This window comes from Archocentrus centrarchus, chromosome 14 (genome assembly GCF_007364275.1).
Source record: "Archocentrus centrarchus isolate MPI-CPG fArcCen1 chromosome 14, fArcCen1, whole genome shotgun sequence".
NCBI classification, from domain to species: Eukaryota; Metazoa; Chordata; class Actinopteri; order Cichliformes; family Cichlidae; genus Archocentrus; species Archocentrus centrarchus.
The window spans coordinates 33,208,220-33,232,581 of NC_044359.1; the positions used below are offsets into that span (position 1 = coordinate 33,208,220).

Here is a 24,362-nt window from a genome sequence, read left to right on the forward strand (position 1 = left end):
GACAGTAAGAACTAAAGCCTTTAATCTTATACAAATCAAAGCTGCAGATTAAAGCTATTTTAATAAAAAATCTGTTTTTTTCAATTAAAACTGTCACGACAGTATGAGACTGATAATCTGCGAAAAAAAATGGAGCTCCTCCACCTCCTCCCTGAACCGCTCCCAGTTAAAAACAACCAATCAGAGCCAGGAGGAGGGTCTTAGCACTGTCAATCACTCCTCGTGTATGCTGCTCAATGTAGTTGTGTGCGATACTTCAAGATTTGGTATCGATCCGATGCCAAGTAAACACAGGGCCATTATCACCAATACTGATACTTTTTTAATAATTATGAAGAATTTTCATGAAGTTAAACTGGTTTGAAATTTTTTTCCTTTGGATCATTAATTAGTTAAAACCCAGGATAGAATTGGGCAAAGTTTATATGTAAGTAGAAAATACTTTATCAAAATAAAAGTTATTGTTCTGAAACAATAGAAAATTAACAAAACAATTTTCCCCATACATTGATGTCTGAATTTTTTTTTTCATAAATGAAGTGTACAAAATCATCACTCAAGAACAAATGCAAACTTTTTTTTCTTAAATAAACAAGTTGTACAAATTTAAATTTAAATTTGGTTTAAATGTTTCATAGCAAATTCCTTTTTTTCCCCAAATAAAATATGTTATGTGTCACATGACAGTATAACGTCAAAACACTGTGGGGAGGGGAGGAGCAAAGTGCTCTGTGCTGTGACAGGAGCGACACTTAGACAGTCAGCCTGCATCTTTGATGAAACCGCAGCACTGCATACAAGAGAGAACTGAAGCCAAAGTATCGATCTCATTACACTGATATTGATCAATACCAATACCAACGTTGGTATCGATATTATCGATCTGCCCACCACTAGCTCAATGTACTAGTGGTGGAGAAACAACTTACTTACTTCTCTGCCATTAACATTGGTGGTGGCAATGGTAACTTCAGGGTTCTAGCAAGAAATATTTCTCACCCCAGCGCTAACGCTAATGCTAATAAGTAAGCTAATGCTATACGCTAAACGCTGCTCCCACTTGTTAACTGAGTGATTGGGCTTAAGATGTAACTGGAAAGCACCTCTGAAGCCTAGGCAGTAATCAGTTTTTTTGGACGTGTAGTTACATTTCTCGAGGTGTATGTCAGGTTTGGTTCAGAGAGGATTTTCATTTATGTACAAAGGATCAATGAAGAACTCTAAATCAGGACTGATCGATAGAGTGATAATTTTTGCATATAATCCAGAAAAGTTATATTTATATATCAAGCATTTAATGTGTCCCAGAGTGCCGTTTCCTTCCACTAATGTGTTTGCAGAAATCACATAAAAAAACCATACACAATAAAAACATAATCCAGATTCCTCAGCTGCTAAAAGCATTTCCTACATTTGAATATCAGCCACCATGTTGTGAACATAAACTATCACGTTTTTATTGCAACAATAGGAAGTGACATCATCTTGCTGGGAACTGTAGTTTTTTAATTCTTGAAGGCCTCTCATAGCTCCATAGGCGCTGAAAACTAATGTTTGACTATGGCTTTCTGAATACAAGTAGGGCTGCAACTATCAATTATTTTAGTAATCAAGTATTCAATTGATTACTCTGTCAATTAATCAAGTATTGGATAAGAAATAATATTTCATTTTAACAATTCATCAGCATATTTTAACTTCCGTACTGCAGATGTTTCTCTATGTGAAACAAACAGGGTGGATGGAACAGCTACAAAGTTCTCTGTTCTTCATGTTGCTGATCAGGTGGTTGATGAAGGACCTCCAGCTGTTTCCCAGTAAAAGTTTTAAGGTGGTTACAGGAACAGGAACTCCTTTCGCTCCACCTGAGCTCACTGTCTCATTAACGGTTCTGCCTTTTTGCGCTTGCTGCGTGTGTTCAGACAGACTGCGCGTAAAACTGGTGCTGCTGTGTTTTTGTTGAAAAACTGGGGGGCTATGATGGAAATCAGTTGCAGCAATGGAGAATTAATGTGGAGGAAATGCTCTGCTTACATGGAGACACCTGAGTTGAAACGAAACATCAAATCAACAAATTTGTGTTAAAGATTTTTAATAATTGAATTGAGTTACTTCAAGAATTACTGCAGCCCTAAAATTTGCATTAAATTTTCAGTTTGTGTATGAAAATACATGAAGGTTAGTATTTACCTTTCATGCTGGGATTTTTTTGTTGAGTAGGAAGCCTGAAACTTTCCTTTGATCTTCATTTTCCCTCTTACTTCTCCTCGTCTTCATGCCGGTTGTTATTTCGATTTATGCAGCACACGCATGACCATAGTGAGATCAAACGTACACATTGTGAATGAAACTGTCCGTGCTCTGTGGTAGATTGCCAACTGCGGTGAAATGATACAGGCGTAAGCAGCGATAATAGCAGCGACCTAGTCGTGGCAGAGTCTGTGGCGCTGCGCTCCTGGGAGAGGGCGGAGGAGCGCAATCTTTGTTGGATTTGAATCAGTACAATTTGCATCCAATAAAAGCACAGATTTTAACAAATAAATTGGACAATATTCTGGCAATTTAGAGCTGTGGTCTTGAAATAAAATCCTGAGTCCGCAATGTCCGAGCCCAAGACCGAGATCAAATGCAGTCGAGCCCATGACAAGACCGAGACCATCAAAAAGCGGTCTCGAGACCGGTCTCGAGACCAAGACCGATCTCGAGTACTACAAAACTAGTCCATAGTGAAGCCAGTTTTATCACCATGGACCGAGAGGGTGCTGACCAGGAAAGAAGCCCCCGCTCCAAAATCAACACCTTTAAACTGGACTGAAATTTGCAGCCGCCTACATGGACGAGCCAAATGCCTTCTGTGCTGTCTTCAGTCTGACTTTCATGATTATATCTCATAGATGAGGCACACCCTGTACATCTCACCTCCACACGTGATCAATCTGCAGAAGAACAGCTTGTCTGCATTTGTCAGCAGGAATACTCTATCCTGGTTTAATTTTTTATCAGCATGTCATTGTAGACTCAGCAGTGACAGGTAACTACAATTACTAAAGTGAATTTCACATCAGCGGGTGGAATATATGGGTTTGGCAAGGTGGGCATGAGATATTTAAAACCTGAGAAATAGTTTTATAAGAAAAATTTCTTTAGCATATATGAGTTATTAAAAAAGTGTAGCAAGTGAGAGTTTAATAATTTAATATGTGGGTGTATGTAATTACAGCTTTCTACTGTGAAGATGTTTACAAGTACAGACAGTGCGAAGTCTAACATTTCAGTGAAAGTGTTAATGAGAACCAGATAGTGCTGTGCCAACAGTGTATTTCACAGCTCAGACAGGCAAAATGTTCCCACTTTCAGCACAGTTTGCATTTGCAACAAGGATCAGCTTATCTTAAAAACAATACCTCTGGGGCCACATACCCTATAATGACAACTGATGAGCACCAGACATGTATATTGCAGCTCATAATGGTAACAATTTGAGACTAGTATAAGAAAATATAAACTATATGGACACAAATATTGGGTCACACCTCTTAATCTGTGAATTCACATGTTTTCAGTACCATTGCCACAGATGTGTGAAATCAAGCACCAAGGCTTTGTAAACATTTATGAAAGAATGGGCTGTTCTAAAGAACTCACTGAATTTGGTACTGTAATGGAATACCACCATTGCAACAAATCAGTTTGTGAAATTTCTTCCACCAGCAGCTGTAAGTGGTGTAATTGCAAAGGGGAAGCACTTAGGAACCACAGCAACTCAGCCACAAAGTGGGAGACCACATGAAGTGTACAGAGGAGGGGTCACTGAGTGTTGAGGTGTGTAAAATTCACCAACGCTGCTGACTCAGTAACTGCAGAGCTCCAAACCTCCTCTGGCATTAACATCTGCACAAAAACGGTGCACAGAGAACTTCATGGCATGGTTTCCATGGATGAGCAGCTCCTGTAGGTGTAATGTGTAGGTGGAACAGTACTTTTGTCCACATTGTGTATTTGGTTTCTGGAACAGTGATCATTTTTGGGAGAAGAAACAACACATTATTTATATTTTAGGAATAAAAACATGAATTCCAAAGCAATGAGCATATTGTTGCTGCTAAACAGGATGCAGACTTTCATGTGTGGTTAGGTTTAGAAAACAAAAGCATGTAAGTTAGAAAAAGATTGTTGAGTTTAAATAAAAGGCTCAAACCTTGTTTAAATATCACACTATAACTACAGCAATACAACTACACGACTAAAAATACTTCTTGAACAATAGCATGAAACTTTAGCTAAATCCTACAGAGCGGTTTAGAAGCATTAGCCTGTAAATGTATTTAGCTCTATCTCACTTTAACATTAGAGATTACAAGCCTTGGCAGCTCTTACTATTCAGTTTCTGTCCACTATTTGAAAATGGAACGTGTCACAGTTACTGTATCTAATCATGCATACAACCAGCCTCCTCATGCAGTAATGTACTGCCAGCTATTTGCTTCAATTGGAACTTGATACAAACAACAAGCCAAAAACTCCAACTCTACTTGCCAATCAAGCTTATTTTGTCTACTAATGTCCTATACATTTGTCCCGTACACCATGTACCATTGTACGTTGTACTTTGTTGTGAAACTCCCACAAAGCCATGGTAATAATTGGTATTTAAAATAACATGTACCAAAAATATGATGCCAGCATAGTTGTCATACCTCAGACTTAAAATTAACTGAGAACACAGGAAGAAAAAGCTAGCCTGCCGTACCTTTATAGCATGTTCTCTCACTCTTGCGTAATGTGGCACCATCAACATACAGGCTTAATAAAATGCAGCTGTTCAAAGATTCATACAGTAATTTGAAATGAAACGTGGATTTAGATTGTTGTCTGTTTTCATTTCCTTTCTGTAGAGAACACTGAACAGTCTTCTTGTGCTGGCTGGGAAAATCAGGCTGGCCCGCTGACATGAACAATAAGGAGATGAAGAGTGAAAAACAATCTTAAAATCTCAAGAGTCACATTCACTGTCAAACCAGATAAAACAACAAGACTTTGTTCCAAATTAAAAAGTTTTGATTATACTGTCAAAAATCTGTTTAAAATTGGCAACTGTTGTGAACACGTACTCTCATTCACTTTGGTTTTGGGCACACTAATCCGATTATGGCATCTAGTTGGAGCCAGAGAATAATTTGATCAAGCTGTTCCTTCAGTTAATATTCCCATTTTCCTGCTGTTTTGCATACTGAATTTGTTGATGGAGTAAATAGTTATCCGCTTGTTTTCCCTGAGGCAATCACCATTCATCAAAATTCATGTCTTATCGCAGTATCAGTTCACTTAATATGACCATAATGAAGTAGTAATTATTTTAAGATGCTTATGTGACCATTATTATAACGGAATTCAAATCAATAGCCAGAGGCAAATGACAATCAGTTCCATCAAAACTCAGTGTATACATGGAGTGTAATATTCTGCCAGGCATGTAATTAGATAATCCAATTATTCTTATGATCAAAGTGAGAAACAACAAGTCTCTGCAAGGAGTTTTAGCTAATGTAGCAGCTACTGAGTTGCCTTGAAGTGACATCAGAATATCCTTGTCTGTACATCTGAAAGATAACTGGTAATATTCACTAACAGGAGATCAATGCAGATAGTGTTCAATTTAAAAATCAATGCTGCCCTGACCTTTAAAAAAGACTGGTGTGATCAACATGAGGCACAGATTTAAATGCAGAATTGAAATCAACTGGAAAAGTCAAACTATAGGAAAAATGTATTATTCATGTCTGCACAGCCATCCTATTAAATTTAAATAACTTAGCATTCACTCACATTTCACTGAATGGACGTTTGTCTCCCACCCCACACAGGGGCGATTTTAGTTTTCAGTGCAAGTAAAAATACTCAAAACAATCAAAGCATATATACAATCAGCCTTCAATCAAGAAGGAAATGTATGCATGGCCTTGAGTAAATGAACACACAACCGCAGCAGCTTCCATTATATGCAACCATTTTATCCATGCCACTCATCCTGATTACAAAAACACACAGATGCACAACATGCATACATTAACTTGTTCACTAGTTTCTCTGTTGTTGAGACTGTTTGTCCTGGGGGGGTGGGAAACTTTAAAAGTTTTAAGTAGTCAGAATGCCTCATTTGGGTGAAGAAGGACACACTGCTGCTCTTTCTCTTCCTGTACTCTCAAGCTCCAGCCCACTGATAGTGAAGGAGGGGGGTTTATCCCACTCAGGCTGGAGCTCCTTTAAGTTCAGCTGGATGTGGAACATGTACTTGTTTGGCAAATAGGCACAATAGACAAAAAAATTACACATACATTGTTTTTTGGAAATGCAGAATTATTTTTTTGTAGCACGTTATAGTACAACACAGTATTTTGTACATTATCACAATAACAGACAACAAACTGCAGCATCTGTTTATAGTTTGTTTCATGTTTAATAATTTATAAGGACCGTCATGGTCCGGGGTCCGTTGGACCCTGTGTGTTTTTGGTTTGGTTTTAATTTGTCTGTTCTGGGGTTTTTCTTTTGTTGTGGGGTTTGATTGTTTGATTTTCTAGTTCCTTGTGTTTCCTGGTTGTTCAGTGTAAGTTCTGCATCTCTGTACCTTTGTTCGACTTCCTGTTTTATTTTGATAGTGTTCTAGTCTCTGTGTATAGTGTTCTGTTTTGCCTTCCCCTGTTCATTAGTGTTATGTTGTCACCTGTGTTCTCACCTATTTCCCTTTCCTTTATTTTCCCCCAAGGTATTTAAGGTGTCAGTGTTGTTTGACTCATTGTTGCGGCGTCGTCATTGTTATCATCAGTGTAACCCCCTAGCTGTGTGTCTCCCAGTTTAGTTTCCCCCTTGTTCTCCCAGGCTTGTTTTGTGTTTTCAGCCTTGGTTGAGATTTTGTTGCTTTTTCGAGCTTTGTTTGTTCACGATTTGAGAGCCTTCAGCAATAAAGCTGTTTTTGAGTAAAGCTCCAGTTCATGCGTCCTGCATTTGGGTCCATCCCTTCCCAGCACACAGCCCCCTCCGTGACAAGAAGACATTGTATCCTTATTGGCCAATGAATGTGGGGAAATTTGGGTGCCTGAAAATGTTGCTAGCAGCTCTGTATTTAGGGGTACTAATGCTTTGAGGAAACTAACTAATAAGACCTTATCATGATTTATCATAATAACATAATGAATAGCAGCTGAAATTATTTTAGATTAGATTAGATTCAACTTTAACCTAACCCCTTACTGGGGTTAGGTTAATTGGCTAATCTAAATTGCCCTTAGGTGTGAATGTGAGTGTGAAAGGTTGTTCGTCTCTCTGTGTTGGCCCTGTGACAGGCTGGCGACCTGTTCAGGGTGTACCCTGCCTCTCGCCCTATGACAGCTGGGATAGGCTCCAGCCCCCCCGCGACCCTGACCAGGATAAGCGGAAGTGAATGGATGGATGGATGGATAGATTCAACTTTATTGTCATTATGACCTGATATGACCTGAGTAGGAAAAAAAGAAAAAAGAACCTGTTGGGAGAGGTGGGGTGGGTAGTACATGCACTATACTGCCAAAAATATTTGCTTGTCTGCCTTCACACAAATATGAACTTGAGTAACATCCCATTCTTGATCCATGGGGTTGCACCTATACTGTAGCAGTTTCAACTCTTCTGGGAAGGCTTTCCACAAGGTTTAGGAGTGTTTATGGGAATTTTTGACCGTTCTTCCAGAAACACATTTGTGAAGTCAGACACTGATGTTGGATGTGAAGGCCTGGCTCACAGTCTCCGCTCTAATTGATCCCAAAGGTGTTCTATCAGGTTGAAATCAGGACTCTGTGCAGGCCAGTCAAGTTCTTCCACACCAAACTGGCTCATCCATGTCTTTATGGACCTGCTTTGTGCACTGGTGTGCAGTCATGTTGGAACAGGAAGGGGCCATCCCTAAACTGTTCCCACAAAGTTGGGAGCATGAAATTGTCCCAGATGGCTTGGTATGCTGAATCATTAAGAGTTCCTTTCACTGGAACTAAGGGGCTGAGCCCAACTCCTGAAAAACACCCCCACACCATAACCCCCCCCTCCACCAAACTTTACACTTGGCACAATGCAGTCAGACAAGTACCGTTCCCCTGGCAACCACCAAACCCAGACTCATCCATCAGATTACCAGATGGAGAAGCATCATTTGTCACTACACTGCTCTACACTTCGTGCTTTTACATCACTGCATCTGATACTTTCTATTGTGCTTGGTGATGTAAGAGTTGGATACAGCTGTTTGGCCATAGAAACCCACGCCATGAAGCTCTCTACACACTGTTCTTGCTCTAATCTGAAGGCCACACGAAGTTTGGAGGTCTGTGGTGACTGACTCTGCAGAAAGTTGGTGACATCTGTGCACTATGACCCTCAGCATCGGCTGACCCCACTCTGTGATTTTATGTGGCCTACCATTTTGTGACTGAGTTGCTGACATTCCCAATCATTTTTGCTTTGTTATAATCCCACTTACAGCTGACTGTGGAATATTTCATTGTGGTCTGGACTTCATCTTCCTATCTTGTGGGTATTTAACAACCTTAGAGGCAAATTTTTTATTTGTATCTGCACTTTCCGACTCAACATATGAAGTATCATACATGTTTTAACATCTGAGAAGGGGTCCCCTGCACCAAAAAAGGGAGAATGCAAAGGAAAGAGACAGTGCAACCCCATATGGATAAAATGGAATCGTGTTCCTCCTCACCTCAAGCCTCATCTCCCAAACTGAAGTTGGGGCTCTAACACATAAAAAAGAAAGCATAAACATGCATAAAAATGGTTATTTATTCCCAATATTGTCTCAATTGTCTATTGTCAGTAGATTAGACATGGACCCACTTTCTCTGGACAGCTGTTAATGAGCCAACTACAAAACAACAGCTGGTTTTGTCTTAAAAATCACATTGAGGGGCGCCGGGGTGGCTTAGTGGTGAAGCCGGCGACCACATACATATGCCGCGTTGCGGTGTGGGTGGCACGGGTTTGAGTCCCGGCCCGTCGCTGCGTGTCCTCCCCTGTAGCTTTCCCCCATTTCCTGTCTCTCTCCACTGCCCATAAAAGCCGCTGTGGCCAAAAATGCTAAAAAAAAAAAAAAAAATCACACTCTGATAAACAGTTTGATTACATTTACGAGAGTTTATTTGCTGTCAGAGTCCAACAATGTTCGATCCATTTCAAGGCCGGTTTCAGCTAACAGTGGCAACAACAGCAGTGCTTACTGACCGAAAAGTTCAGGATATCATCAACAGCTCACCTCAGTATTACTGTCATCAGACAGAAGTGAGCTTCATTGTCTCATATCATACTCCATTCACAAAGTTTTAAAGCCTCCTCCAGAGTAAATAGACATGGACATATATTGACAGCTGAGGTGTTGACATTTGTCCACTGACAGCCTACACTCACTAGATATGAATTGGAAGGGGCAAGAAAACAGAATTCATTTGACTGCAATCTGAAATCTACTGATATCTAGTGGTGAGATTTTACACACTGTAACTTTAAAATTAGAGTGGGCATTCTCCTGAATCCAGAATGGGAGCTAATTCCACAGTAGAGTGGCACGTCGAAGGACATATCCTGGTCAAAAATGACTCCTGGGTTCCTCACAGTGTTATTGGAGGCCAAGTTAATGCCATCCAGTGTAATTATACAGTTAGTCACAATATTTTTGAGATTCTTAGGGCCAAACATAATAACATCCAGGCTTCTTATTTTTTAAGACACACCCATAGCTTAACCAATTGATTTATGTCATCTGGCTTTATGGTTAAATAAAACTAGGTATCATCTGTATAGCTATGCAGAGAGAGAAGGTGTCATGTACTGCTGTGGCAGGCAGGCTGAAGACTTCAATGCAGAACACTCAAGGCAAAAAGCTTAATTTTAACTTAGGCTTTATTTACTGAGTACAAAGAAAGAAATCCAACTCCAAAACCAACGTGACTTGACTTAACGTGACTTAACTTGACATGAACTAAAGTAAAAACATAAATCCAGAACCGAAAGCACACAGCAGGAACTAACAGCGACCTCAACACTGATGGGAGCAATGACGACCTAGACAATGATGAGGATGTGACAAGAAGCAGGGAAAACTCAGGACTTAAATACACAGAGAGACAATCAGGAAATAAGTAATGGGTGGGGATCACAGCTGGACATGATTATTGAGATGAGACAATATGAAGCAAAAGAAAACACAACAACCAGGGACAAGAAAACTATCAAAATAAAACAGGAAGTCAGACAAAGAAACAAAAACGCAGACTAGACACAGCACACCGGGGAACACAGGGAAACTAGAGATCAAAACATAACCAATAACACAACAAAAGAAGCACAGAAAAGGTAAACACAATTCAAAACTAAGCACAACCAAAAAGCGCTGCTTCATAAGGACCCAGGACCATGAGAGAAGGACACTTATTTAAAAGTATTCCACTTAATAGTATTTTAGCACAACGGTGTTGGTTGTGAAGGGGATCACTAGATATGCAACCCCAATAAGGAGGAGAATACCTGAATGTCTGTGCCAATAACTTTCCACCACCCCCTAACTGTTTTTCTTTTTGTGATATCCCCAGCAGCACTGGCTACATGTATGTAGTCTCACTTGACTTGTGTAATTTTGTTCTATTCCTATACAGCAAATTCCTTTAGAGATGATACATTTCATCAAGTCTGAGTTCTACAGAAAAGATTACCCTGTAGTTATAGGGGATGGAAACTGCAGAGTGTTTGAAGTAGACTTTGGCAAACACGCAAATCTCATACTGTTACACTTACAGTATGTTATGTGCCTATGTTTTATTTGGATGTGTGAAAATGTACACGGTGCTGCTCTGTTTTAACACTTTTAATTAGAATCATCAGCCAGAATATGTGTGATGATAGAACCAATGATGAGCCAATCAGCAGTTCTCAATAAAAAATGTGCCAAACATTGTGCTTTCTGCTTGAGTTATTAGTCTTGTGAACGTTACAAATACTAGCCAACTGATTTAGCACACGCTTTACAAAATCTATCAGAAACTACAATGCCATTTGTGCAACCTAGACTAAAATGTTGTGTTTTATCTAGCAGACAAGACCTCACAACTTCAGTTGCAAGCTATGTATCCGAGGACTCTTCCTGTCTCCAACCACTGTGTTGTTGCTGTCTCAGAAGGCCCATTTTGAGACAGCTCATCGTGAATCAGCAGTTGGACATTCTGCATCTGTATCTTCTTGGCATTTAGTGAGAGTGAGTCACAGTCAGGCTGAACACTTTAGTTTCAGTACAGGTGGAGAATGCTGCACAAATCTGAGTGTCATGCAAGAGAAATGAAGAATTGGATGATTGAATAATCCTGTCCTAACATGAAAGGCATTCAATTGAATTACAAAGTTTTCTGGCTGCTGTTGTGGCATAGTGGCTCTCCTACCAAACGCACGGTTAGGATTATTTTCTGTTTCAAGTTTTGCATGCTTTTGTTTTTTGTGTGAAGTAGGTGTTATCAAGGTGTATGTGGAGTTTTTAACAAAGGACTGGACTGGGAACTGCCGGTGGGAACCTGTGTGCTAAGGGAGTCTTAGGAGGAAAAGCCCACTGTGCAGTTAGGAGATGGCCAGCCTGATGAAAGCACCTAGGACCAGGAGAGCAAGAGATTGAGAGTTGCATTCCCAGGATCTCATGTGGAACCTCGCTCCCCACTAACATAACGTTTATTACTGTGGTGTCCTTGGGCCCTGGACTGCAGGCCAGAATTGTATTTCCAGCCCAATAACATGCTTTGAAGAGAATAAATTCTTGTGAACCCTATTTCCAGTGTGTGATGGTTTTCTGCTGGTCACCGTTAGAACTAATTTATTTTTTATTTTAAGGTGGATTTGGCCCACTTCCTAACACTGTCTCCACACTCATTCGTGTTTGTACTGCCAGGAAATTAGGTTGGCACTGCATCATTCTGGAGGAAGTTAAGGCTATCTCACCCCTCAATATGTCTTTACTTGAACCTCAACCGTACTCTATCCTAACACTAGGTATGCAATGCAGGAATTGGCGGTTACAGTTTGTAATCACAATATTCAAACTCAGCTCCTCCTCCCTAGCTTAATGCCACCGGAAATGTTTTGGACAAAAATGTATTCAAATAGTTTTTTTTTTTTTTTTCACGACACAAAGTTATTTGTGTAGGCTGACTGTTAGTTACCTTTTTAGGAATGTTGTATTTGTCATATCAGTAAAACATGGCACTTATGCAAGCTAACTAATTTAACCACTTGCCAGAAAGCCAGCTCATTTGCCCTCCAGTGTCCTTTGTATCCATCCTGTCTTTCAGCAGTTGTAGAAGAGTAAAAAGCCAAGCCAGATTCATTCTCTTTTAAACAATATGCCCACTACTTTCTCACTTGGCGTTAGCAACGTTAACGTTAGCATATCAAAAAGACTGCCTATAAAAAGAAAAAACTGCATCTGACTTAAATTTGGCCAGCATCTTCTTTAGTTATGGGTCTCCAGCTATGACTCAAAGACCAAAGAGACATTTTTTAGAGAACAGCCAGTGAATTTTTGTTTTGGACGTCACATGGTCGTTCGCAGTAACTTATACCCCAGGCTCATACTGTCAACATCAAGCTGTACTGTAACATCCCTAAAGGGAAAATATTTAGTGAAAATGACATTAACTGTGGCATGCGCTGTTGTGCTCTTATTACAATTAAAACTCAACACTCACATTACTCCACAAACGAGTGTGTAATCGGAGCGTGAAATCAAGAACCACCAGAATGAGGAACAGCTTTTTTTGCACAGGCCATTCGACTTGTGAACTGCCACCTCCGACATGAGGACTGACACGCTCGTACACAGTGCTGCTGCTTTGATTTTTGGACTGCTAATTGCACTTTATGCAGACTGTTTACACTGTTGTATATTACACAAACACTTCATTGGCTGCATCTTCCTCTAGTCGGTCTACCTGACGTATATAATTTATCTATTTTGTATAGTTCCTTTATTATTATTTATTTATTTTATTTTTACTTTTTTTTCTGCTTTTCTTTTTAGATTATATATATTTTCATATTTATTATTTTTGTTATTGAGCAGAAGAAATGCAAAATAAGAATTTCATTGTTCAGTGTAATTGACTGTTTACTGTGCACATGACAATAAAACGCTCTTGAAGCTTGAGATTTGACTCCCTGCAACTTCTTCTCTAAAATTAAATTCAATCTCAAGGACTAATATTTTGACACAGTAAGTGGGAATTACAAATTCGCACCTGGAAGTGTTCACAATGGGTTTCAGTTGTGGTTTATTGGGTGCATATTTTACAAGGAGAACTATGGGGGAGCCCCATTTTGAAAACATTTGGTTATACTCAAAGGTATATGATGGAGTTGAGACAATAACTTTAAAATTTGTTTTTGAAAGGTGGTGTTATAGGTACACACTCCAAATTTCTGTGTTTAAAAATAAAACCTTCCAGAATTAAGTAAACAAAGAAGCAACGGACTTTATGTCCAAACACCTTTGTATGCTGTTACGCAGATATCAGCTCAATTTGAACAAGGGTCGCTGTACTTTGTTGTAATACCATTTTCTTTTCCACAAGATGGTGCAGTGAGTTAATGTAACCTTTATTTAACCAGGCAATAATGATGGCCTGGAAAATGCAAAGCCTCTCGAGGAAATGATTGGGCTAAAAATAAACATAACTTAACAGAACAGTAGCACTCATCTGAAAATAGCTCGGCACACCACCGGTAAAAGGATCCTGCTACTTCTCTGACCCAGTTCTACTGGCAGCCATACATGCCTACGCCATAATACTGCCTCCATTATGTTTGACAGATGATATGGTATGCTTCGGACCACGATTTGTTTCTCTCCTTCTCCATACTTTTCTCTTCCCATCATCTGGCACAAGTTTATCTTGCTTTCACCTGTTTGAAGAATTTTTTTTTTTCCAAAACTGTGCATGCTCTTTTGGATAGCAATCTAATCTGGCCTTCCTGTTCTTGAGTGAAGCCACTCACACTCTGCACCTTGTCGTAAACCCTCTGTGTTTCCCTTCATTAATGCATCGATTGATTGGAGGCCTTGACAATGATATGGCGACCTCCTTCAGAGTGCTCCTGAGTTGTTAGATGTTCAGAAGGATTTTTCTTCTGTCTCTGAGCTCAAACATAAACTTTGTGATCGTTTAATTTAAAATCCACTGTGGTGGTTTAGAGAGACAAAATTACAAAAAAGTTATGGACCCAACTGTATTTTCACATCCATTTTTAGTCTTCTTAGGTTCTTAGTCAGTACACACAATACACTCCCACAGTTAGCACACTGTTGCTGTTGTCTACACTTCTTTTACAGTGCATCTGGCATGAGAGAGTACAGCTCAGAGTGAACTTCAGAGGAGTCAACATCCTGCTTCATGGGATGATAGTGCTGGTTTGGCGAGGAACTGCTCTGTGTATTGATCTGCTCATGCAGTATTCCCTCTACTTCGTGTGAGAATTTGCCTCTGATCTGAACCAGCTTTCAAGTGAGCAAAAACAATCTGACTCAAAGGCACTTTTTTGTAATGTACATCAATAGAGTAGTATGCCGAAAAAAAAAGAAAAAAAAAAAGACCAAGCCTCCAATAGTGGTTCAAAGGGTAATGATTTTCTCTGAATGGCCTATCCTTCTGAGCTACCCGCATTTCTGCTTGGATGCTTTTGATACAGATCTAACACAAATTGGTGCAGAATCAAAATAGTTCTTAAGGATTTCAAACGCTCCAGTGAAATGTCATTCCGCTGAATTTCCAGGCAGATCTTAATTCCAGATGAAGATATTTCAACAAGACAAATTTGTGAGCAATTTGTTCATCAGCAGGCCAGGAGGTGAAGCACAAATCCCAAAGTAAATCTGAGAACCCAGCTACAAATAACAATAAAGATAATGATGCACTGTTGAAGCTAAGGCTAAGGTGACGGCAACACAGGTTAAATTTTTTACACAGACAAATTTCCTCGTGTAGTAAAAAACAATCTACTCACTCATTTAATGAATGGTGGCAGTGCTGAGACTTATAACTATTAAAGCCATAGTCTTCATTAAACTTGGAAAACCAAAAACATCCATCCATCCATCCATCCATCCATCCATCCATCTTCTTCCGCTTTCCGCTATCCCAGCTGTCATCCAAATCAACATTAATGTTGCAAAATAAAAAATTTCAAACCTGAGAAATACTAAATCATAAAACACTGACTTTTAATACATGAATGCATTTTGATATATTTTCAGTTTGATTTACATTTTTCTGTGTAGTTTTCTTCATTTCTGTTTATTGCTTTTTCTTAAGACACAGTTGCTGCTGAGGGACAATCAAGTTTTATCACAGTAGATCTAAAATACTGCAAGGCTTTGCAAAAAAGTTAAAGATGTTTATGTGTTAAACTGCATATTCATTAGTGTCAGTATTTTGAGAAAGAAATGTTGTTCCAGACAAGTTGGCAGCAAAGACTGCTTGAATATCTTCCAAAGTCTAATTAACCGACTTACGTATCAGCAGTACTGCACAGTCAAAGATGACAGCCTGTATCATGGAACATGAATAATTTTGTATCACTCTTTTTATTCCAGGATCAAAACAGATTTGATGATCAGTAAAGAAACTATGAAACAAAGATCCCATTAACTCCAATCTGACACACCTGTGGTCCCTAATAGTCTCCTGTAAATTACTTTTACCAGAACGAAAGTTCTGTGTAGTTGAGCCAGGCAGACCCCTGAGGATTTGTCAAAATTACCTCTGTTGCAGCTTTATTCTATAGATCAACATGCGCTAACACAGCATGAAAAACCTTCTGCAAATGTCCAAAAAGCGTGTCCTGTCTGTTGAGCCTGCACGTTTGAAAAGAGTGACAACTCAAAGGAGAACAAAAAAAAAAAGGGTTCAAACCTTAATTGCAGACTGGAGCTGCTCAGCATCCACTTCTCTGCTTGCCACCTTCTCCTGCGCTGCTTCTGCCTCCGAGCTCAAACGATCTCATCAAGACAGATTTCAAACACTCTTTGCTGCAGTCGCTGCCATTCATACCCGAACGCTGCATCCCTGAATGAATGAATAGAGCTTACAGGTGTACATGTCGGGAGTGCACTGCCAGAGCTCACGCCGTGCTCCAGTGCTCACAGACTGAGATGTGGAAGAAGAGAGGGCAGCTTATTTGGCATTATCAGCCCTCCCTCCCTCTAGTCGACTCTCCTCCCGTTGCGCTTCCTCTTTCTGTCACTCTTTCTCCCCTCTTATTCACCTTTTTATTCCCTCCCTGTCCCCTTAGAGCAACTGCTCCGCTTCCTCTTGTCTTGCAGTAATTACGAATATTAGTAATTGTCTTATTCCAGCAAGAAGGTGTACGTAAGTGAGAGGCAGACATGACTTGAAGCAAGCCATCTGTGAGAGAGTATTTATATGGAATTGAAGGAGAATCTCTGCTTTTGAGGGCAAAACCAACCCCCATCCTCTCTGAGACAAGCAGCTACTGGCATGTATTAGAGAGGCATGGACTGCCTACTTGGTTCAAGAAGATGGGAATGAAAGAGTCTTCTTTGATATAATGTGTGCACTACTGATTTAAAGAAGCACAAAATTACCTTCCAAAAAATGCAGGACACAGTTCCATTTTTTGACAGTGAAGGATCACCCTTTAGGAACCCTTAAGTGCTACTTTTCCTCGTTTTGAAAGGTGTGACATTTAGAAGAAAGGCTTAGCTGCTGAGGGTAATGCACTAAACTTGACTCTAACCTTTACTAAATAATGGATTGTGGCTGTGCATCATGTGACACCTCAGTAATTGGAAAACAATATGAAAATTCCGGTGCCTCACTATGACAGCAATAAGTCTACAGTCGTGTGCAGTTTAGCTGACTCAGTCATCTATATTTATTGAATACAAGAAAACAAGGAAGGACATGCACTTCAACCTGGAAGTGATGAGGTGAAATAATTCCACTTTATGATGCTATTTTTGCTGCTTTTCACAGAAACATCTGGATAGAAGCATTTAAACCTCTCTAAGAGCCTAAGAGGTTGTCTTATCTATCAGGGTTATTCATTTGTCATGAGCGTCATGAGTGGTTGTTATTTTTTTTAGTTGTGTTTTTCCTTTATAAAGCAGCTCTCTCTTTAGCCGCCCAGTAACAAGATGCATCATCCCTCTAGTTTCATCAAAATGAGCCTGGACGGTTCAGCAGATGTGGCCTTTCAAACTTTGAGTGTTGACCTTTAAAGTTTGTCCCCAGTCACAGGGATTTGTTAGTGAGGCTAAACGTGAGCAGCTTCACTTGACTTGTGAACTTTAGTGGGAGCTAAAAAAGAAAAGCTACAGCTGTTTAGTATAGTGGAGTGCTGTGAATGGATCTAAAGAAAAAAAACCCCAAAACTAATCACTATTTTGGTTTTTCAGCTGCGAGGCATCTTTTATGGGGAAAGAAAAGGATTATATGAAATCAGCCTTTAGCCACTGGCTAAAATAAATGAATGAGCTGTATTTTTCAGTGTTTGTTTAAACTTACAGTTTCTGCCAAAGTCTCATCTGGTCAGATTTTGAAACTGCTCTTAAATTTATTTCAAATAATCCGGTGTATTTAGTGTCATCCAAATGCAGTAAACCTGAGTCAAACAGTGTTTAATCTCACTGTCAAAGAAAAACAGCAAAAAGCAGAATGGCTATGCTGTTCACAGAGGAAAGTCCATGCATGTGCAGCGTGTTGTGCTCATCTTAGCTCAGTTTTTGCAGATTAACATCATATTTCTCTTTTTAATGTGAGCACTGGCGGTGATGACTGGATAGCTTTCCAATTGTGAAATATTTTCAGTTTCTCTATGTCGCTACAGTTTGCCTTACACGAGGAACAAGTAGGTCAAAGCGCCTGGGGACTCTGCAAGCATTTTGACAGACTTCCAGATCTCCTGGAAGTTGGTCTCCAGAGGGGTGAAGGCAATATTTAGGGCAAACCCCTGCACAGTAATCTCCTTCCTGCAGCTAAAGCATTAGAAAACTGGGAACATGAAAGTGCTTGCAATAAAGAGAAATAAATACTGAATATGTGAAAGCTAGGCCAGCTTGATTAAGGCAAGACATACAGTACACACAAGTGAGTGAAGCTTCATCTGCTTCTCAGAGATGATGCAGAATTCAATATGCATTATTTGTATTCTGTTATTTGAAGTACAGTACAGTCACTGTATTGGTAATTCTGGTGCCTTATGAAAAACGTCACCCACCTTTCCAGTGTTACCGGACAACAGCTTTCACAAACTGCAGCAATGATGGTAAGAGGGGCTGTGTGGGAGAGAGAACAAGGAAAAGGAAGTTGCAAAAAAAAAAAAGAAAAAAAAAGGCTGAGCCTCACTGAAAGGCCGGGTATTTTGTCTCTGCATGTCTCAATGGGCAGCCTACAATGTGTGTTAATTCATCCCTCACAAAGAGCCTTGAAGCGAGGCTTTCCCAAACCAGCAAACAAATCACTTCCCTCCTTCTCCATTGGTATTCTGAGGATGATTCCCCAGTCTTTGTGTAGTGAAATGAACAGCGGAATAAGAAACAGATTTAAGTTATAGGTGCGGCTCACTGAGGGATTACTTTCACCAAAATACATAATATACATTCAGAATATCCTTGTTTTGGGCCTATGTCATTTTTTACCCATTCACACTGAGAAAAATACCAGCGCTGTGTTTAGATCTAGGAGGCTATTCTTCCATTAGCAGTTCATTTTAGTTCAATTTAATTAGCTGTTAGCAGCTTGTGATTTCATTCATAAATCCTTATTTAAAATCTGTTGTGGGCCACTGCTCCTTAATTTATTGTGTTACAGCCATAAAAATGTCTTCATTATAACTGTGTGAGTGAATGGGTGTTTTTAATAAGCTCTTATTTAGTGCTAATCAAACTACCCATTAAACAATGCATGAGGTAATGCTTTGCCAAAGTCATATTCTTGACAGGCATGACTTGATTGATGACTTGATTTTGATTAGGGAAAGGATAGTTATGGTTAACAAATACACCTTTTTATGATTAGAAAACACTTAATGTTACCAGCATGCTAAGTTCTCCACATGGGTCACTTGACCCCCTCATACTGCCAATGGTTTTTTCTGTTAAAATCTCTATATTAGACCTGATTTAGACTTCTGTGCTGGGCCTTTGCGGGGGCTACGCACGTAACCTATGTAAGTGGCCAACATCATTACTGGTATTGAATTGAACTGAATTGAACTGAATAAAATTGAATTGAATTGAAATGTACTGAGTTGCTGTCAGCATTGTAAAGGTGACGCTACTATCTCACATGGTCACCCAACGGCTAAGAACAGAATGGCAGAATGCAGGAAAATCTAGAAGATTTAATGATCTGGGCCCTGGTGTATTCAGCTATAAGAGTACCTGGGAGTGGTAGGTTCAACATCAGGCTGGTCAGTATTCTTAGCCTGATAAGAAGCATCACCCCAATAGAGCGCTTCACTCTCAGACTGCTGGCTTACTTGTGGTTCCTCGGATACTTAAGAGTAGAATGGGAGGCAGAGCCTTCAGCTTTGAGGCCCCTCTTCTGTGGAACCAGCTCCCAATTTGGATTCAGGAGACAGACACCCTCTCTATTTTTAAGATTAGGCTTAAGACTTTTCTTTTTGATCAAGCTAATAGTTAGGGCTGGATCAGGTGACCCTGAACCATCCCTCAGTTATGCTGCAATAGGCCTAGGCTGCTGGGGGGTTCCCATGATGCACGGAGTGTTTCTTTTCATTCACCTCTTTTTACTCTGTTTATACTCCACTCTGCATTTAATCATTAGTTATTATTGATCTCTGGCTCTCTTCCACAGCATGTCTTTTGTCCTGTCTCTCTCCCCTCAGCCCCAACTGGGCACAGCAGATGACTGCCCCTCCCCGAGCCTGATTCTGCTCAGGGAGGTTTCCTGTTAAAAGGGAGCTTTTTCTTCCCACTGTCACCAAGTGCTTGTTCATACGGGATTGTTTTAAATGTTGGGTTTTCTCTATAATTATTGTAGGGTCTTTACCCATAATATAAAGCACATTGAGGCGACTGTTTGTTGTGATTTGGTGCTATATAAATAAAATTCAAATAAATTGAATTGCTTGTGCAGATGCATTGTATGTGTTCGTATCTCAGTGCTTGACATGCGGTAAAGCTGGGACTTTTTTCCTCTCCTGGGTCCTCGCTCTTTGTTGTGGTCACGTTTTTTTGGGTGTGAACATATTTGTCCCTCTAGTTTTTCCACTTTTTTGTTTATTCCCTCAAATCCATTCCCAAAGCTTCAGCAATCTCCCTCTGAGAATTTGCTGATATTTGTGAGTCCTTACATTGTTGCTACAGGTATTATATTGAGATAATTGTTATTCTCTCACTGATGAATTCAAAAACTGCAGTGAAAAAATAGCTGGAAATGCATGGAAGGGTTCGACGGTACTGAACAGGCCAATTACAATCCTTGTGAGCTGTGTTAAACGTGATGTGTAGCTAGATTTCTGGGGAGGTACATGTGAGGTTATGTTGTAGGTTACTGCATAGGGTTCAGAGGGGTTTCCAGTTATGTACTTAGGCCCTGCAAAGACCTGGCACAGAAGTCTAAATCTGGCCTTAGTCATTAAATTTTTGGTTTTCATGTCGATCCAAAATGATGGAAAAAAATAAGGCAACTTAAAAAGTGGCAAATTTTGACCCATCCCTGTGTCCTTTGAGGGCTTTTAAAAATTAGTTGATTGTGAGAGGGTCAGGTATGAATTTTCTTTTCAGATTTTTGTTTCTCATGTGGAGTGAAACACATCTGAAGGTGCCAATCCCAGCACATAATGCACTTTAAAACTCTTTTAAACTCTTTAAAACATGTCTACAGCTGAATAATTAGAGCCTGTACAGGCCATCTATGGAGTTTCCTGGTGAAGAGGAGTCCCACGCACAGAGGTCAGAATTTGCAGAATCATTCATGTCTGCAGTGGAGATGTTTAAAGAAGCTGTGCACTCTTTTTCACTTGCCATCAATATATTTTCTGTGTGGCAGAAAGACCCTCTGTTTTGTATGGAAGTCTTTTAATGGTAGGAAAAATGCTGCTAAAATCTGGGCTCAGGTGATCGGTGGTTACGTTAGAGTTGGAAAAAAACGCTCTTGTACTGCATGTTGTTGGATGCAGTATTTACTGCTTGGAAACACAGGGTGAAACTGTGCTAAATGGCACTACCTTAGCCACAATGCTATTGTTGCTTACAGTAAACAGTCTCAGTGGTTTATGTGCTTGGTAATATTTGACCAAAGGGAAATTGTTTTTTGCCTGGTGTTGATGAGGTGAATTTATTGGCTGTACAGATGTGGAAATTAAGAACACTTTAGTTTCAGCACACATCTTTGTCATGTTTATTTTCTACTGCAGCTATTGCTGACATGCACTGTAATGTACTGTAGTTACTATACATCCTCTGCTCCCACTGGTATGTGCAATGTGCCTAGTTTTTCTTTGCTTCAGTGCCACTGGGCCTCAGGATTGAACATGTTAGTCTAGAAGTATGCTAAATGGACAAAATTGAAGTCCAGCTTTAACACTACACAGCATCTACAGCACAGAAATCCAAGCACGGCTGGAAAAAATTTAGATTTTTGCTACATCCATGTCAGACTGTGTCTGTTCACACCTAAAATAACATTAGGCTGCTTTGGGATCTGCAAAAAAACCTGCAGCCAAGCTTTCAGGAACACTGACACTGATTTCTGAAGAGTTTTAAGTTACACAACCTGTTTTGCAGTTATCTGGAGGTGTCTGCATCCTGTTAGAAATGACACCTCGGTGAATGTTCTCTTATTTTTCACATTGAAACAAACAGGATGCCATGTTGCTGTTTTGTCTGAAGCCATTACTTGGCCCTCATAATGCTTCTCTGGAGTGAAAAATGGTGCTTAAGTTTAAAGCAGAACTCCACAAAACTGATGAAATTTAATTGGAGGAGTAATTACATGCATTCAGAAGGTACTGGTGTAAAAACACAGACTGCAGGGGTTTTCAGTTGGATCTGCCTCTTGTGTTTGCTGCAGTAAAACAACAATCAAGCTGACATTCAGATGTTCCTCTTCTTTCATCTTTTTAGCCAAGGCTAAGCCCAAGGTTATTTTCTCTTGGGCGATAAATTATTAATGAACCAAATGGCCTTGCTTCATTGTTCAAGAAGAAACCGTGTCTTGTCCATGTTGATGTATTTTAGTTTAGTTAGTGATCCTGTAAGAATCAAGCCCCCAGTAATAAATGAATATCAAAAAACAAACAGTTTCATAAATTTCCTTTATGCACAGTGAGTGCATTGTTTTTCATAACGTAAGCCATTTAGAGATTGAATTTAAGTGCTTCTTTTTGTACCAGTTTTTTTCCCTTGTATTCTGATTTTTGCATATTTTTATTATCTTTGTCTGAATTTGTAATTTGTTGTGAGATTATGAGCAATTTACTTGCTTATCTGCACTTTTTCAGAGTTTGCTTGAATCTCGGTCCTTCTGCAGGAGCAGAACTGCCTGCAAAGGAAAATAAACTGACATGTTTAACTGAATTTAAGATGTGACTCCTTTCATGGTGCTCTATGTTCTTACAAGAATAATTTTAATTACACTACAGCACAAAGAAACATCCATGTGTTTTGGATTTGCACATTTTGGGCATTTTTTGCCACGGAGACATGTTCCTCCATGTTTCCTGAAGTGCTCTCTCAAGGTGATTGGTTTGATGGGCATGTCTTATAAACCACACAGGTAAGCTCTCCTCACAACAGCTTTTAGTGTAATATCAGGATTTGGTGTCTAAAAAGAGTAATTTGCTGTAATAGTCTCTCAGTATTACTTCATTATACGTGGTTTCTAAATATACCAAATGTTTGTATCTAATTAGCGAAAACCTGTTTTTATTTACTTCTAATTAAGAAAATATTTGGAGTTTTGATCTAATTTAATACAAAGTATGGCTTCTTGTGTTTAATTAGTCTGATTAAAATAAAATGGGATCAGTTTTTCTAATAATCTATCAACCTTTTATTATGACAACCTTGCATTACAGTTTAGTCACACTAGAGTAAAAATATGACGGTAACCTCCTCGCAGCTAGGTAAAGTTGGTGGTTACATTGAATTATTTCACTTTCATGACCAACTGCAAATAGTTGAGGCAACCACTTTAAATCACAAGGCGATTGCACAGTTTGCCTGGTGGGAGGCAATGTGTCGCCAAACAATTGGGGTCCAACTCAGACCGACTGCAGTCACTCTCAGGAGGTTTGCAAATAACTGCATCTAGTTATTAACTCAGACATATTACCAACACACTGCAATCAGTCACAGTCCTTCCTTATTCTACAGTCACACTGGGGAAGACCGTGGTTGAAGACAGCAGCATGATCAAAATGACTGTAGCCATGTGCAATGAACCTGTGATCTCATTGTTTGTGAAATGGTTGAGGTCTGTGACCACTGGCAGTCAGCTGCCTTCTTCAAAGACACTTTGGTTTATGAAGACGGTGATAAAATAGCAATAAAATGGCACCAGATGACTTTCAGGGAATAAACAATCTATTTGTGATACATAGGAATATAACCAGAATACATTTGCAAACTGAGTCATACCCGACTGTGAAGACCTGCATTAAAGACGAGTTATGCTCATCAGCGCAGATGGACTCAGGTTGATTGCAGCGTGTTGGCGATCACTCTGCATTTATACTTAGACAGCAATTATTTGCAAAACGTTGCAAATCTGACTGAGAGTCATTACAGTCAGTCTGAGTGAGACCACAATCATTTAGAGACAGGTTGGCTCCCATCAGGCAGCCTTGTCATCAAAAGTGGTCACTCAGAAATTTAAGGTACTGCACACTCAATCTCTGGGGGACCATTTTGTTGCTGCAATGGCAATTGGTCGCAGAATGTGAAAGAATTCAATGCAATCACCAGACAACCACAGATTTCTTCATGTTCAAGGTAGATGATGTACTTATATTTGTTTGAAAAATGGTCCGTCCACCCACTTCCACCATGTTTTCATACTCTTTGAAATTTGAGGCCATGTTTGAACATTGTTATCTCAAAAAATCCTGAAAAGCCTGAAATTTTGTTACCATCAAAATGAATCATAGTCTGTAATTTGGGACAGATAAATCAAAAAATATTTGAGTAATGGCTAGTTAAAATATGACAACAAATTCAAGCAGTCCTGTAAGGTCCAGTATTTGAGCACACAGTAATAAAAAATACTTCACAAGGCAGACAAGAAAGACAACTAGTGAAAAATTTTGAA

The 24,362-nt window shown here is 39.6% G+C and overlaps 1 protein-coding gene across 1 annotated transcript in view; it reads right to left on the reverse strand.

Moving 5' to 3' along the window:
* The window catches only part of b3gat1b (beta-1,3-glucuronyltransferase 1 (glucuronosyltransferase P) b), a 63,143-nt gene extending 47,097 nt beyond the window's left edge, over positions 1-16,046 (reverse strand). The window contains exon 1 of the mRNA XM_030745772.1: positions 15,978-16,046. The gene's annotated coding sequence lies outside the window, so the exon portion shown is untranslated. The remainder of the gene's footprint in view (positions 1-15,977) is intronic.
* Between the last annotated feature and the right edge of the window lie 8,316 nt (positions 16,047-24,362).